The 13,715-nt window shown below is 37.4% G+C and overlaps 1 pseudogene; it reads left to right on the top strand.

The window, feature by feature from the left end:
• Positions 1-12,926, top strand: part of LOC100475058 — a 35,714-nt pseudogene extending 22,788 nt beyond the window's left edge.
• The last annotated feature ends 789 nt before the right edge of the window (positions 12,927-13,715 follow it).

The raw sequence follows: 13,715 nt of genomic DNA, 5'->3' as shown, positions 1-13,715 counted from the left end.
ATATGTCAATAAAGTCTTTGGTTTCTCATGGAAATCATTTTGCTAATATCTGTAGACCTACCAAAAGCCTCATTTGGAAGCACAAATGGCCTTTTTAATAAATCAGGGTCTAGGGAATATTATTATTTTCCTACATGTAACTTAGGGTCTTCCTTTTGGGGGCTAAGAAATCAGTTTTTGCTTTTTAAGATGTTGTAGTTCCAATCTCTTTGTTAACTTTCTATATGAGTATAGCCACGTAAGACATATTTATGTTTCTCATATGCATAGAACTTGTTCAGAAAGAATGAAGCAATTTGCCTGAGTCGTTTCAGGCAGGTTCATATTATCCATTCTCCTTAATGGCTTCACAGAATGTTAGTTACCTTTCCCTACATTGTCTCATAGTGTGAAATACAACATTGCCCACACCTATTTTAATCCTATAGGTATTCTTTCTCAAAATCAGTCATGATCTGGCATCAAATGAGGGAGGCTGACTTTTTTAAGGTATCAGTTGGGTAGTATGGGAAAGACAGAAAAAAAAATGACTTGTCAAGTCGAGCACAGGGTCCTGCGTGATCAAGTTATCTCATTTCCCGTGGTCTCCACATTAGCAGCACCCTGTCTGCCATGTTAGTAATTCATCACCAGCGCCTCCCCATCTCCTAGGGCTGGATCAGTGTTGACTAAATATATAAATAAATGAATAAAAATCTATTAGGTATGTATGTATCCTTCAGAGAAAGCACTGTGAGCAGTTTAAAGGACATAAATACCATGATTCTTAAACTCAGCCACCCATTGGCATAGGGCACAGGGTGGGTAAAGGGCTGGCATTCCTTCTTTTGACATTGAGAATGAACACTTTAAGGTTTAAGGGGAGAGATGATACTGTGTATAGAGTTACTACTACAAATCATCTCTTTTGTATTTTCAATACTTTGTCCTTTCCAACATCCTTCCAGTTGCCCAAGCTAAAAACCTTAGAATGAACTGTGATTCCTCTTTTTTTCCCCCTACCTACACTTGATTCATAAACAAATTCTACTGGATCCAATTTCAAAATATATCTAGCCTCTTAACGCAAGATATTCTTTTGGCACCCTAATCTGAACAATCATTCTTTCTTTCCTAGATTATTGCAAGAGACTTCTGATTTAATGCTATTACCCTTGTTGTACTCCGGTCTGATCTCACCCAGCGACGAGTGATCCATTTAAGAGGTAAGTCAGATCATATCAATCCAATGTCTTCCTATTAGACTCAGAGTAAAAGCCCAGATCCTTCTACGCAGACTGCAAGGTCTTCCACTATCTCCCTCACCTCCTCTCTGCTCACATTGCTCACGCTTGTGCACACTGATCCATCCACGCTGGCCACCATTATGGTCTTCAAACACCCCAGGCATGCTCCTACTTTACAGGCTTTATTCCCTTTCCCTCTCCATATAGACAGCCCTTCACACAGACACCTGCTTGGCTTTCTCTTCCACCTCCTTCCACTCAAATCTCACTTTCTCTCTGGGGGTTATACTATCTACTCTATTCAATATTGAAATGGCTTCCCTCACCCCCTCTTCCTCCACAATTCTGAATCTCTTTACCCTGCCTGCTCTCTAGTTTCTATAGTACTTATCATTCTCACGTATAATATATAATTCATACTTTAATGTTTATTGCTTCTTTTCTGACTCCCCCATAAGAAGGTTATCTCTTCTAGAGCAAGGATCTTTGTCTATTTTGCTCATTGGGTATTCTAACAATTCAGAATAATACTGGGCACCTAGTACACACTCAATGAATAGTTGTTGAATAAGTGAATGGCAGGGATTTATCTATCCCTATTCACCTCTACTACAGAAGAAACACCTAAGTGTTTCTAAGTGGCAAGGGACTTAGTACAGGATGAACATGACTGGTATTCTATCATTTTAGGCATACAAATCACCTTCAAATACACAGCGGCAAGTTAAGCAGCACATACTATGGAGAACTCGGTGCATGCTTTACATTTATCTCGATCGTGGGTATATACAAAAGAATCATAGATATAATTCTCTACCTTCAGCATAACCTCTTGGTTGTAACTGGTTAATGAACAAACCTAATTTACTTAATTAGAAAAATTACAACTCTTCATAAGGCTTTATGACATTATTCACAAACTTGAGTATGCCCTAAAATCACCTGGAGGGCATGTTATAACAGTGAATGCTGAGTTCCATCTCTCAGAGTTTCTGATTCAGTAGGTCAAAATTGGACCAGAGAATCTCCATTTCCAACAGGTTCCCTGGTGATGCTAGCACTGCTACACCACACTTTGAGAATCATGCTCTATGATCATGGTCCATAACCCTGGATGCACACTAAAGTCATCTGAATTTTTATTAATTAAAAAAATATGTATTGATGACTAGGCATTGAACCCATAGATGTATATTTAATTACCATGGGGTAAAGCCCCATCAATTTGATGATAACGTCCATCCACAGAAGCATCAATGTTCTAGAACTATCCAGAATTAAAGTTTTCATATTCAACCTATAGATCACGGAAACAGTGTTCAAGGTCAACAGGCCCTTTGCAGTGAGCAGTGCATTATATCAGTCAATTGATCTTGTTTCCTTCTAGTGCAATTTTTAGGCTTTGAGAAAACATTCCTTCTACCATAATTTTTGGACTTGACTTTGAGAAAATAAACTAGGGCAGTATCTTCTCTTCAGTTCCCATCACTATTCTAACTTATAATAGACAAGACAAGAAAGGAAAATGCAAATTTACAAATCCAGGTATATTCCCTTCGGGATTCAGTGACCTTTTGAACAAATGTTGGTTTTGTTCTTTCCTTTTTATTAATGATTTCAGATAATAACTCCAGGAAGACCAGCATCTCCCTCTTGATTTTCTACACCCTTAGCCCATAATTTTAGTTTTGAATGTTCCTCACAAGGACAAGGATTGGAGAGCCTACTGTGACCACTTCCCAGATGCTATAGTTCCACTGCAACCCAAAGACTGTCAATGTTGAGAACTGATGGAACCCTGCCCCCCACATTTGCATTCAGTGGCTCACAGATAAGTTTACCAGCCTAGGTACCAGTAGATAGTACTAAAGGATGGCATGGTACTCTGTGCTCTGAAGATTACAGTTCTTCTTGATTACACCGACATGGTCAAACATTTTACTGCAATTGACCTGCTCTGTCAATGTGGTTGGGTCAGTAGGGCTTCCACACCTAAATAGCATGCTGTGCTAGAATGAGCTCTCATTCAAGAACATATAGGGCTTGCTGTCACCTTTCAGGAAACAGTTTAGTTTGAGGTTCTTTTCCTGCAGGAAATATCCATCTGGAACATTTCAATCTATGACAGAAGCTCTAATAAGGTGGATCCTAAAAGAGAAAGAAATCTGGATTCCTTTTTCTCAAGATGCTCATTGGCCCCACACATATTTTTTACCTACACTCCAGCTATCACCTCTGTATACAAGGGAAATTTCAGAATAAGAGCTATGGGTAGCCCCCAAAGTTGCTGTCATGTTCCTTTTCATGGGGCAATGAGCCCTACTAAAATATGCTCCATTGGCATTACTAAGTGTGGTCATTCAAATCATTATTTTCCTAGTAATAAAAATCTACTCTAGGTTGATAAAATATCTATACCATATAGTCATAAAAGGGCTGGCATTTTTTTAAAAAAAATTCTTCTTTAAAGGGAATTTACTTTTTGAGCTAGAACTTTCTTCTCCAAACATCCCAAGGAAAGAGACTATGTTTTATTCATTTGATTTTTACATTCACCCTCCTAGTCTAGCATACCATGTGGAAAGCACTGATTGAATGTTAAATTGAATTAAATTCCTCCCATTCATTCTATTTCTACTTACACAAAATATGTCTCTCTGGTGTTTCTATCTTTCTCGTTGGAGATACATAAAATAAATATAATAACTCTTGAACACGAAAATTATTCAAATGTTTGATGACAGCTATTTTGTTCCTACCCTTTTGGTGTTCTTTATTCCAAACTAGACATCTTTAACTCCTTTAACTGTTTTCATATGTTAGAGAATCAACAATCCTTACCGCCTCACTACTTGGTCTTAGATCAGAGATTCTTAAGCTAAAGTCCATGAACACATAGGAAATTCATAGATGAGTTTCAGGAATGCTATAAACCTTCTGAAATTGTATATAAAATTCTGTGTATATGTTTTTTTTTTTTTTTCCTGGAGAGATATCTATAGCTTCTTTGAGAGTCCTAATGAGATAATATCTGTGATCTCCCAAAGATTAAGAATCACTGATGGAAAAGTTATCCAGTTTGTCATTGTTGACCTTGAATTGTGGTTCCCAAACTTGCATATAATGCTGCAGTACAACCAGAGAGAGCACAGAGGAGTTGGTATTTCTCTTGTCAAGACAATATTTTTCTATCAGTGCAACTCAAGCTTCCAGGCACTTCTTCTAATTGTCATTTGATACTCTTAGTTAACATAAAATTTATTGGTAAATAAAACTACTAACTCTCTTCCCGGCATACACGTGGACACACACACACACATTCGGACACAGAAAACTACACATAATCATTTTCAAGTTGGTTTTCACTGCTACTTTTATATATCATTTAGTGTAAAATACATTCTACATTTATATCTGTCAAAATTCATCATGCTGACTTGGCTTTTCATACTTACAGACATTTGCTTGCATCTTATTTCTTACATTAATTAACCTTTCTGGTTTTTAGTCATTTATAAATTTGATAACCATGTCTTCTCTCTCATCTTCCAAGTTGTTGATAAAACTGTTAACAACCCTGTACCAGTCCATAAAAGACATCTTTTCCCATTGCTATGAATCCATTAAATTCACACTCTTTGGGACTTTTTCAGTGGAGTATATTGCTGTGCCAATAAATACCTTTCTGGTACTTTAGAAGAGATACCATGAAAGATTTTGGTAATGCCTAAATAAAGTTAAGGGCTTTCTCTATCAACAACATGTAATTTGCTAATCCTGTCACCATAGGAAATAAGGTTAGTTTGGACAAAAGCTTACTAAACACAGTATAATCAGTTGACATCCAGTTACTGCCTTTTCCTTTTCAAATTTTTGCTTGGTAATTCTAGAACAGGTATATCTTAATTTTTATTTAACTAGAATTTCAAATTAGTGTACTTTTAATAAATTTTATGAAGATTAAGACTTTAGGAATGGGGTTTAGAAACAGAATCTTACAAAGCCCATTATTTATACACAAGATTAATTATGAAAGAATACAAAAAACTGTTACCTTTGAGTTTCTAAAAGTCATTGTCCTTTTTCATAACTGTTCCCAGTCATGATTTTGAACTAAGAAACACTGTATAGTATATCCTACATAATAACATTTGGCAAGAGATTAATAGAAACATTTTTGTTAAATAAGTATAATTTATAGAATATTGTATTTAAATTTTTATTTTATAGTAAATAAGATATTTGGTTTGGCATATGTAATTCTTCACATGTGTGGGATGCAGATTAATAAGCCAGGACAGCAAAAGATTCAAATTGCTGCTGAAGAACTCTATATAGAACATCTTTCTTGCCCACCTAGTCACATTTACCTTCCATACAGGAAGAAAGAAAATATAGAAGAAAGACAACATCCACCAATATACTGACAGAGTTGGAAGACCACGCAAATATTTTGTAAAGAAAAGTCATACTTGGCCCCTTGGTTATATATATATATAGCTTCTGAAATATATGTTTCCAAGAAAGTATAGTACTTCCCAGAATTAAACAAAAATCTAATGAAGCCATAATTTTCATATACCACACGATGCATGTGTGTGTGCTTGGTGATGCCTATCTCCCCCAAATGACACAGAACTACTATATGTGAATATATCAATAATGCTTATATCAAAATGAAACCTCTGCCTGGAAAAGTACATACTATCTTCCTAAAAATAATGACCTAAGAAGCACATTCCTTCTAATATTTAAAATCTTATGGGAATATGCTCAACCTTCAAGTTTCTTGTTCAGTGAAATTTGTGCTGTAATAGGGGAAGTGGGGAATTGGAAAGATAATTTGTGTGTGTGTGCGTGAGAGAAGACACTAGTGTATTCCTATCATAAAAGCTGGGAAACGAATTTTGTGTATTTGTGACTGGGTAAAGAAAGAGGTCCTATATTGGTGCTCAAAAAAAAAAAAAAGGAAGAATTCTTATTTTAATGATGAAACAATACAGATTAACTATAATATAGTAGTTACAGAAACTACTAGCAATTTTCCTTCATTATTGCAAGGTTTCAGAATATATGCAAAGTGCCCAATGCATATTAACTTTTAGGTCAGCATGATCATGTAATTTTCTCCATGGTAAGTATAATCTTGGGATATAATAACATGGGATTTCCATTTCCCATAATCAGGCTCATGGAAACTAGAATCTTTGTGGGATGCCCAATTATTCCACTGCTAGAAGGTCAAGAAGGACACTGATGCTTCCAAAACATAAAAACAACCATGAATTATTAGAATTTCATAGAAAACATAGAATTTCATAGAAATTATGATCGCTTCTGAAGTTTGTCTCATTTATTCAGAATGTTGAACAATGTATTAATAAGCTATGGATTCTAAACCATCTTCTCCCATTTACAGTATTTAGTCTGAAAATATTCCAGCATAAGTGAAATAAACTTTCTGATAGAGTATTGGAAACAGTTCCAAATATGATATTTTGAATTAAGTAGAATTAATAGTATTTAAAATAAGTAAATATTTGTATTTTTATTGACTAAATTGCATAGATATATTTGCTTAAGTTTTCTTTTTCTGGATCTTCATTTATTAATCTTTTAAACAAAAAAAATCTTAAGGATTCATCTTCTTTATTAATCTTTTAAATGGAAATTTTTACCTCAGAGAAGATTTTATTTATTCATTCATTCATTCAGGGGAAGAAAGAGATGGAGAGAGAGGGCAGGGGGAGGGGAAGAAGGAAAGGGTGAGAGAGAATCTTAAGCAGGCTCCCTGGCCAGTGTGGAGCCCAATGTGGGGCTCAATCTTACAACCCTGAGATCATGACCTGAGTGGGACAAGAGTCAGACACTTAACCCATTGAGCCACCCAGGTGCCCCCTCTCAGAGCAGATTTTAAAAACATATAAACATTCCACCTATCTTAACAGAGCTACTCCCTGAGTTATCAGCATCTTTTCATTAGAAATCTATATATTTGAGCAAAGGCAGGAATAGTTACAGAGTGAAAGCTACTGGTGATGTTTTCCCCCCTACTTTTAACACAAATTTTTAAAGTTTGAGGGGTCTCAGGATTTAAGTGGAGTTGAGCAAATCTCTCATTCTGAATGAAATTAAATGACCATTGGCTTTTTAAATTTTTTAATTCTTTTATTTCCCAGTCAGCATGCCAACACCAGTAAAGAGCTCTCTCTCAAATCATGTCTCTGGGTAACTTTCAAAATCAAAGAAGACGGTGAAACAGATTAAATATCTCTAAAGTCATTTGTCTTCAAATATTACAAATAAAGATTTTAAAAAGTCCATCTATGCTACTGAATTTTAATTGCAGCTTTTATGAGAACATCTCTCCCACTCTTCCTTATTGAAAATGGACCGTTTTGACTTTGGCAGTTAAATTAGTTTTCTTTTCTTTTCATTTTTTTGACTTCACCTTAAGAAGTGTTTCCATGGAAAAATGCTTTCCATCTTCCAAATAGCCAACTTAGGAACAAATCTATGCTTCACAACCTGGTTTTTAAGTGGGGAACTTATTATATTAAAAATGTCTACCTTTTAGTGACATGCTGGTGTCATTATTTATAGTAATAATAAGTTCTAACTGCCACTTTTCAATGCTAGGTTTAATTACAGATCTTAGAAGGCACCATAGAGATAATTTATTCTAATAGTTACAAGTACTTAAAAATATATTTCTAGGTCCATTATCTCTTAAAAAAAAAGTCCACTAAACCCAGTCTAGAAATACATAATAGCGGTGTTTACTGTTGAATGGGAGTGAGGATGGGGGTGAGGGACAGCTAGAGAGACATTTGCCTACTCACTTTCCATTCTGATCCCTAGGGTCCTCTGAGGTATATCTGTGGAAGCTTTGACTGAACGTGTCAGATCTAGTCTATCCACTTCATTTAAAGATATAAAATAGATTCAGAAAGGGGAAATAACTCGCAGAAGTCAACACCCAGTCAGTGGAAATAAAGATATCAGTCTGATCTAATGAATTACTTAACTATCTTGCTTTGAATAGTGTTGGCTTATACAAGTGTGGCTTGCTATATCTAATACATGAGCCCCTTTTCACTATTCTCTCTGCAAAACTGGTAAAAATTGGTATTAAGTGGATTTCAATGTATAAAAATACCTGGCCACACAAAAGGTATCATTGAATATTTCCACTTTAAGTCCTAATAGCTTTGATTAGCTTTCCCATGAAAATAATCGGCTCTTCACTAGACTCATCGTAAGGATTCACCTGGGAAAAACTTCTCTTCTAAAAACAAAGGAATCCTAGGGCACCTGGACGGTGTGATACCTGGGTTGTGAGATTGAGCCTCATATTGGGCTCCACACTCAGCGGGAGTCTGCTTGAGATTCTCTCTCCCTCTCCCTCTGCCCCTCCTGCTCGTGCTCTCTCTCGCTTTCAAATAAATAAATAAATAAATCTTAAAAACAAGGGAATGCTATCTTTGTGTTGACTGTGAAACAGAACTGTTCTGAAGATTTCAAGGCCTACTGTCCAGTTGGTTGTTGGATAGGAACAAAAGGAAAGTGAGGACAGGGAGAGGTTCTAATTGCTGTGAAATTTTTTTCCATTACAATTTTGGGCTTTCTCTAATAAGTATTCTTATTTTGTTGTTGTTTTTCCTGTTTTTCAAAGTGGAGTGAATCCTAGCTGCCTGCTTGCTTACATTGGTGTTTTGAGCTATGATTTTCAGTTTTATCGAAATGGAGAGCATGAGAAAATCCTCAGGAAATGCCTTTCTGCCAGTTTAGCATTAGCTGTAACAAATGGACTCACAGAATCTTCTCAGTCTTCAGTTTTCTCATTATGTACCCTGGTTGCTAAGGAAAACATACTTGTTTTTAACATAACCAACAGGGACATTATCAGAAATATCTTTTAAAAATGCAGTTTTTCAAGGAAAAAATACATTGATGCCACCAGTTCTTCAAAAATTATGCCATACATATCAGTAATCCCCATTTGTGAACTTTATAGTCTATATATTAGATAATGGCAGTTTATAAACAGAAATGAGTTTTAATAGTTTCTGAGTGAAGTCATAGTCATTTATCAGGCCAAGTCAATAACCCCTATTTAGTTTATGATATCTCTAAAATATTATATATTTACAATGAACAACCAGAGGGAATATTATGACTTCAAATGAATAATGCTTCCATATTGAATTTTTTTTTTAAAGATTTTATTTATTTATTCGACAGAGATAGAGACAGCCAGTGAGAGAGGGAACACAAGCAGGGGGAGTAGGAGAGGAAGAAGCAGGGTCATAGCAGAGGAGCCTGATGTGGGGCTCGATCCCACAACGCCGGGATCACGCCCTGAGCTGAAGGCAGACGCTCAACCACTGTGCCACCCAGGCGCCCCTCCATATTGAATTTTAATGACATACTACTTTTGATAGAAGTAACATTAGCAGATAGAAAATTACAACAAATTTATCAACATTTTCAAAGTGATCTTTTTAGGTATTTCTTAAATTGGAATAACTTTAAAATTCCTTTTAAAGAAAAATGACTTTGAGCTATTTTTATAATAATATTTAAACTGTATAGGTATAAATAATGTGTATAGGACATAAAGCTCTTATACATCTCACGCATCTTTAAAAAAAAAACAAAACAAAACCAAAAAGTAAAATTCAAGCATTAAAAGTGATTTTTTTCTCACACTATATAAATACGGCAAGAACTTTTGAGTTGAGATGTTAACAACATACCTACTCTGTGGAGATTTAATGATACATTTTTCCCTTTTCTGAACGTCTGCAAATCTTTGGTTGGTTGACACAAATTAACATTCATTTAATGGGAAAGAATAATTTATATATAAAATCTACACTGCTTCTTTTCTGATCCACAGCAACAATGATTAGAATACCATAGCACTTCTATGTAGTACCAAAGAATCATAGGCATACCTCAGAGATACTGTAGATTTAGTTCCAGACCACTGCAATAAAGCAAATGTCACAATAAAGCAAGTCAAAAGAATTTTTGATGGTTTCCCAGTGCATACACAAGTTATGTACCCTATTACTATAGTATATTAAGTGAGCAATAGCATTATGTCTAAAAAACACTGTACATACCTTAATTTAAAAAACTTCATTGCTATAAAATGCTAACCATCATCTGAGCTTTCAGTGAGTCACAGTCACTGATCACAGGTCACTATAACAAATATAATAATACTTAAAAAGTTTTAAATACTATGAGAATCACCAAACACGGAGACAGGAAGTGAGCAAATGCTGTTGGAAAAATGGTACCAATAGACTTGCTCCAGGCAGGGTTGCCACAAACCTTCGATTTGTAAGAAATGCAGGGTCTGGGGAAGTGCAATGAAGCAAAGCACAATAAAATGAGGTATGCCAGCATACCCACAAATGAACATGTGTTTGAATAAGCACCTATCGGTTCATAGCAAAGAAGTTGTCATCTGTGAAAAATGCTTAAATTAGCCTTTTTAAGTTTTGTGATTAAGAATACAGAATTGAAACATTATTGTAGAAAGCTTGTAAAATCCAAATAATACATTTTGGCTCCTCTCAGGTTTGACATGCTCTAGTCTACTCTTGCTGAAATCTTGAATCTCTATGGTTTTTTAATAACTGTATTGTGATAAAATTTATGTCCAACAAACTGTGCCCATTTAAAGAATACATTTCCATGAGTTTTAAGAGATGTATCTGCCTGAGAAACCACCAACACAAGATACAAAAAATTGTTTCCATTAACTCCAGAAGTGTCCTTACGCCCCTCTGCAGTCCATCCCACCCCCACCCCCCCGCCATGTCCCAGATAACTACTGGTCTGCTTTCTATCACTATGGATCAGTTTGCATTTTAGAGTTTTATTTAGGTGGAACTATTCAATATGTACTATTTTGTGTCTGACTTCTCACTAAGAATGACTTTGAGTTTCATCTATGTTGTGTGCATGATCAGTTTTGTTTTGTTTTTTTTTTTTAGATTTTATGTATTTATTTATTTAAGAGAGAGAGAGAGAGCAAGAGAGAGTAGGAGCATGGGGTGGGGAGAGGGAGAAGCAGACTCCCTGAAAAGCAGGGAGCCTGACAGGGGGGCTGGATCCCAGGACCCTGGGTTCATGACCTGAGCCGAAGTCAGACACTCAACTGACTGAGCCACCAAGGCACCCGAGTTTGTTCCTTTCTCTTTGCTGTGGAGCTTGAATCTGTGATTTTATCTCTGCTGTATATCTAATAACACTAGAGCTTAAGAATCTCTACTTTTGGGGCGCCTGGGTGGCACAGCGGTTAAGCATCTGCCTTTGGCTCAGGGCGTGATCCCGGCATTATGGGATCGAGCCCCACATCAGGCTCTTCCGCTATGAGCCTGCTTCTTCCTCTCCCACTCCCCCTGCTTGTGTTCCCTCTCTCGCTGGCTGCCTCTATCTCTGTCGAACAAATAAATAAAATCTTAAAAAAAAAAAAAAAAAGAATCTCTACTTTTGATGGGTGGTTCCTTGGCAGATGACCTAAAGACACATGGTTCTGAAGCGGTGAAAAAGGACCAACAACGGTTTCATCTGTTTCATAGGTAGCGGGAGCAGTGAGCGGACCCCAGAGAGCCCAAAGCAGCCCAATAACCCTACTATGGGGTGGCCAGGGGCAGTTACCATCATACCCCAGGAAGAGGCGCCCCTACTGCAGCTGGCCCCGGTCACCTTCCTCGCAACCCTGAGCAGCGAGGACAAGACCCACCAGCCGCCACAGCCCCTGCCATAAGCACTGCAGACACCAAGCCCGGCACCCATGGGCAGCAGTGGAGGGAGTGGCAGCCAGGTGGCCTCACATCGCTGGCGCCTGCCTGGGGTGACAAGAAGGTCATCACAAGGAAGGTTTTGAGAAGAGTCAAATGGTTCAGTGTAAGAAACGGATGCGGTTTCATCAACAGGAATGACATCAAGGAAGTGTATTTGTACACCAGACGGCCATAAAAAAGAAGAGGCCCAGGATGTTCTTTGGAAGCGTAGGAGATGGGGAGATGGTGGAGTTTGATGGTGTTGAAGGAGAAGAGGGTGTGGAGGCAGCTTCTGTGACAGGCCCCAGTGGAGCTCCAGTGCAGGGCAGTAAATATGCAGCCCACCATAACCATTACAAATGCTCTCCACATGACAGGGGTCCTCCACGCAACTGCCCGCACAACTACTAGAAGAGTGAGAGCAGGGAAAAGGAGGAGGGCTGGGAAAGGGCTCCAGAAGCCCATGTCCCACAGCGCCGCCCTCCGGCAGGTGAGGGTTCCCACCTCACTATAGGCAGAGGCCCTACAGACTCGGACTGCAGTCCCCCAATCCTCCTGTGCAGGGAGAGGTGATGGCAGGAGCTGACAATGGGGGTGCAGGGGAACAAGATAGACCAGTGAGACAATATGCATCGGTGTTCAGATCACAATTTCAAAGGGGCCCTCCTAGCCAACGACAGCCTAGGGAGGACGGCAATGACGAAGATAAAGAAAATCAAGATGAGACCCAAGGTCAGTAGCCGCTTCAATGCGTAGGTACCGCTGCAACTTCAATTACCTGCACAGATGCCTGGAAAACCCTAAAGTACAAGAGAGCTAGGAGACAAAAGCAGCAAGCAGATCCACCAGCTGAGAATTCATCAGCTACCAGGCTGAGCAGGGTGGGGCTGATTAATGCTGTTTTACCATCTCTACCATCATCTGGTTTAGTCATCCAACACGAAGAAATGAATATGAAATTCCAGCAACAAGAAATGAATAAAAGATTGGAGATGAAGACCGTAAGTGCGTGCTTTTTGCCCATTGACCAGATAAGCAGAACTATCTGCATTATCTATGTAGCATGGGGTTTTTATTATTTTTACCTAAAGAGATCTCTTTTTGGTAATGACAAATATGTTTTTTTCAATACACCCTCAGAGGGTTTTTAACTGTTTCATATCTAGTTAAGTTGAGATTTTTTTAAGATCCACATTTTTCATTTGTAATGAGAGTTTACAACTTGATATTTAAAAAAAAAGTCAACAACAGCAAGCACCTATTAATAAAGTTCTTAAATTGTCAAACAGAAAAAAAGGATCAATAACTGCTGTGTTAAGAGAGAGAGGTCTACAGAAACCTCTCATTTTAATCTTGCTAAGTCATCAGATATTATGGGAGATTATTCCCATCTCAATTCTGTCTTTAAGAAAGCACATTTCTTTTGTTACTGTAGATGTCTTTCTTACTAAGAATTCAGACTAAGATCAGAACAGTGAAGTTTTCTTTTCAGTTGAGTTATAAAAAATAAAGTCTCCCCAGAAATATTTTTCTTTTTTTTTTAACGTTTTTTTATTATATTATGTTAGTCACCATACAGTACATCCCCGGATTCCGATGTAAATTTCGATGCTCCATTAGTTGCGTATAGCACCCAGTGTACCATGCAATACGTGCCCTCCTTACCACCCATCACCAGTCTATC

This window comes from Ailuropoda melanoleuca, chromosome 4 (genome assembly GCF_002007445.2).
Source record: "Ailuropoda melanoleuca isolate Jingjing chromosome 4, ASM200744v2, whole genome shotgun sequence".
In the NCBI taxonomy this organism is placed as follows: domain Eukaryota; kingdom Metazoa; phylum Chordata; class Mammalia; order Carnivora; family Ursidae; genus Ailuropoda; species Ailuropoda melanoleuca.
Note: the sequence above shows the minus strand (reverse complement) of the source record. Positions and strands in the feature narration are given on the sequence as shown.